Source organism: Leopardus geoffroyi, chromosome E1 (genome assembly GCF_018350155.1).
Source record: "Leopardus geoffroyi isolate Oge1 chromosome E1, O.geoffroyi_Oge1_pat1.0, whole genome shotgun sequence".
NCBI classification, from domain to species: Eukaryota; Metazoa; Chordata; class Mammalia; order Carnivora; family Felidae; genus Leopardus; species Leopardus geoffroyi.
In genome coordinates, this window is record NC_059330.1 from 20754611 (window position 1) to 20759057 (window position 4447).

A 4447-nucleotide genomic window follows, 5' to 3' on the forward strand; every position below is an offset into this window, starting at 1 on the left:
CATCCGTGAAGGTTGTATTCCCCCTTTCTTTGGGTTCTGTTTGTTTTTGCAAATATTGAAAGACGAGGGGCATTTTTATGACATGAGACCTTTGTGGGACCCAGAATCCCAATCACATAGTCCAGACATACATCCGAGTTGCTTAATTGCCATCATAAGCATATAGGAGAGCCGGAAGTACTTTGCTTCTCCCAGGATCTCAGAGCCAATGTTTCTCTTGGGAGACAGGGCTCTGGCTTGGGAGCTGCCTTGGTTCATATGCTGTGCTGTTTGGCATGTTTGGATCTCCAAGTCTGGTCCCATTTCATTTTCTGTGTCCTAACTCGTCAGCAGATGCCTCTGTCTGGTTCTAGAGAACCAGGACCCCATATTTCCAAGATCAAGATTGGAGCCTTGTTTGTCACTGAAATGTCCCGTTGGGCACAGTCCATTTTCTCCTGGAAAGCAGGATGCTTCTGTGTACGGGTTCCCACCTGGGAAATGGAGTCAGGAGAGGAAAGCTTGGGTCAGCTCGCTGTGGACTGATGATGGATTCCTGACTGCAGGGCCGCCTTATTGGATTGTCCATTCCCATCAGCTCTGAACACATGCTAAGTAGCTAACTTGTCCTGCTGGTAAGGTATGAATGGGGAACTTCCTCAAGGCCACTTTGAATTTTCCATGTCGTGGCCTCCACAAACAGACATCCACAGTCCTTCTGTTTTATATTTTCCCTTCCTTTCAAAAACCTACATTCACAATGAGATTGGGAACCACTTTCTGCTAAGGGGTTGCAATGGCTGCCACAGGTATAAATGTCCCTGCCTTTGAACCTGGGTCAGAGCCCTAAGCCAAAAAGGGACAGCCCCAAATTGGCATCTTAAATACCACCCAGCAGGCGTGGGGGTGGGGGGTGGAGGTGAAGTTTCCCAGCATCCCTGAAGCAACGCCCGCTGTTGCCAACCTTCTGTGAGCCCTGGCAAGTCCTGGCGCCTCCCTGAATCCCTGGGTCGATGCAAGGAGAGGTTGCTGAACGCCTGGGAAGTGTCTGCTAGACTGCAAGATCTCCGATCTGGCTGCTGCGTCGTTTCTCTTTTGTCTCCAATGCAGGACAAATAAGTCTCTGGATAAGGTGGGTGTTGGTTGAGGTGAAAGCACCATCTGGGGGAGGAGGCCTCCCTGCTCCTCTTGGCCCTTTGCGAGTTGGCCGAAGTTACCTTCTCCGAGAGGGCCAGGTTGATGAGCACGGGGGATCCAGCCTGGTGTGGTTTCCCAGGGGATGGACGCGTCGCAGGTCCCCGGTTCGCTAGTGGCTTTCTGCATGGTGGTAGCTCTCCTGTGACACACACCACCCCCTGCCCTGCCCTGGAGTAGGAGCGTCAGACCCAGATTGTGAAGACGGAATGACTCAAGGTTAGGCATGGAGTATGAGACGAGTAAGATCTTCAAACTCAAAACAGTTAGGTTCAAATTTGGACTCTGTCATTTACTGTGTAAGCTTGGACAAGTTCCTTAACCTCTCTGGTCCTTAGCTTTCTCATCTATAAAATCAAGGCTCCTTACTACCTCGTGGGTTGGCGTGTCAATCAAAGTGTGTGTGTGTGTGTGTGTGTGAAATGCCCCGTAGTGTGCCTGGTACTGATTAGCCGATATTAATCCTTCTCTCCCCGAATCCGCCCATGCCCTGAGGCAGGTGACCCAGATGGCAGCACCTCTGTGACCCTGGCTCTGTCTGAGCAGGAGTCTCTGTTCGTAAGCTCTGGAACTGAGCGGCCAAAAATGCTGGAATCACTGCAGTAGGGAGAGTGGCCCAGCCTTGTCCCTGCCCCATCCCTGGTCTGTTTGCAACCTAAAGATGGATCTCTCCACCTCTTATCAGTGTTTCCAGGGTTGATTGCTCAAGCTCACATTCCTCCAGAAAATGGCCCAGGGAGCCTCCTCCAGCTTGTGACATCTTCCAGATGGAGCACGTGTTCCTGGCACCCAGCCCACCCTGGTGCTTACCCTGACCTGCCTCATTCCAGAAGTTCCTTCTCTCCAGAGGCTCTACTCTGTGTCCAATCCTATAGAAAATGCACGCACCTGATCTGTCAAAAACAAGACGACTTACAATTCAAAATCCCTGAGTTGCTTTATGACCTGGGACATCTTGGGAAGGTGTCAAAGGAAGAATTTGCATCAATTTCTTTCTTTCCTTCCTCCACCCTCCTCTACCTCACTTCTAAGCCCTCCTGCCCCACCAAACTTGTCCAGTTTGCTCACCCTGGGAGAGAAGTGTGCTAGAGGCTGGGGCTATGAACAAAAAGTGCCCTCCCTGTCCTTAAGAAGCAAGAGGGACAAATAAGCAGCCGACTGAACCACAGCTGTGGCAGTGCGGTGATGGAGGGGTGCCTAGCCTGGGACCGACGGGGCACAGAGCAGGGAGATGGGAGTCAGTGAAAAAACCCTGGGGGAGCAGATGCCCCTGTCAAGACCGTCAAGGGGCAAAGAGGTGTTCTGGGCAAACTGGACAACACAGAAAAGGACCAGGAGAGCATGGCTGATTTGAGAAGTGCAGGTGGTTGCGGAGGCTGGAGTGTGGGGTGGACAGGATGTTAGATCACGGAGGACCCTATAGATCCTATTGAGGAGTCAGAGCTTTATTTCTCTGAGCAAAATAGGGACCGCAGAAAGGCTTTAAGCAGGGGAGTGACAAGGTCAGATTAGCAATTTAGAAAGAGTCCTTCATACCCTATGACAATAGTCTCAGGCCCATCAATTTGCCTGATGCCACTGAGTACACATTTCCCCCCTGAGTCGGAAAGGCTCACGACCCAATCATGATATAAAACAGGGTGGGCAACCGGTTGGGAAGGAGGAAGAGGGACTAGGCATCAGAGTAGAAAGTGCCAGAGGGAGGGGCGCCTGGGTGGCTCAGTCAGTTGAGCATCCGACTTCAGCTCAGGTCGTGATCTCACAGCTCGTGAGTTCGAGCCCCACGTCGGGCTCTGTGCTGACAGCTCAGAGCCTGGAGCCTGCTTCTGCTTCTGTGTCTCCCTCTCTCTCTGCCCCTAACCCACTCAGATCCTGTCTCTGTCTCTCTCAAAAATAAATAAACATTAAAAAAAATTAAAAAAAAAAAAAAAAAAAGAAAAGAAAGTGCCAGAGGGAAATACTGGGGTTGTGCCCGGGTCTGCTTCTGGCTGATACGGAACCTGTCTCTGTCAGAAATGCTGATGAGCAGGGGTTTAAGAATTTGTGGCATAACTGGGTCCTCACTGCTTCATCCATCTGTGTTTTTATCATTCCTACTTTACAGATAAGGAAGCCACAGCCTAGAGAGATAGGTAACTTCCCTCCAGCTAATAAGAATCTGAGCAGGAGGGGCGCCTGGGTGGCTCAGTCGGTTGAGCATCTGACTCTTGGTTTCGGCTCAGGTCATGATCTCACAGTTCTGTGAGTTTGGGCCCCACACTGGGCTCTGTGCTGACAGTACAGAGCCTGCTTGGGATTCTCTCCCTCTCTCTCTCTCTCTCTCTGCCCCTTCCCTGCCCTCTCTCTCTTTCAAAGTAAACAAACATTAAATTTTTTAAAAAAAAATTCAAGCAGGAACTTCAACTCCCCATTTTGTGTTCTGAACCAACCACTCCCGCCTGCCTGGGGGCGGTGGGTGGGGAAATCCATAATGGGAAGGAAATAACAGATACCAGTGTCGTCCCATTTTCTTCTAGTTTTAATATTGTTCACTTAAAAAGTGATGGTTGTGACCCATAAATTAATTTCATGGCTCACTAATCAGTTACAACCCACAAGATGATAGTACATGGATGCTAAAATGAGGGCTGGGGCATGGGTGAGGCATTCTTTCCATCCAACATGACTTAATTTGATCTGTTTTAAGTAAAGTGTGCATGTACCAGATTAGTGGCAAAAATTTATGGGGCAAAATGGAATAATTAATTTATTACATGATTGATCAGTTCAGGAGTCATCTGTTGAGCATCTACACGATCTAGCAATGAATAAAAATATAATGCCTCTCTTGAGGTGCATATGATCTAAGGTGGAAAGAAACCCATAAAGAGTCATTTTCAATATAATGCAGTAAATGCTAAGTAAGGGAACGCGTGTAATGAGAGCACAGCGCAGGGGCACCTAACCCGGCTCCCGAGAGTTTCCGGAAGGTGGTGATGTCTCAGAATTTTCAAGAAGTAGGTGTTGGCGGGGAGGAGATTGGGTGGGTGGGAGCAGGTGGAGGTGGAGCGGGACAGAGGCCCCAGGAAGGGGAGTTGTGCAGGAGGACGTCCTCCTGTGCTCAGGAAATTACTGCCACCAGTGTCGGATGGGAGGAGGGGGTGTTGGAGATGAGCCAGGAGAGCGGGTCGAGGACTAGACTCTGGATTTTTCCTCTGGGTGATAGGGATTTATCGAAAGTTGAAAAAGCTCTTAGTTTTTCTTGGAAAACTACCAAGTGATCTCTGCACCCTCC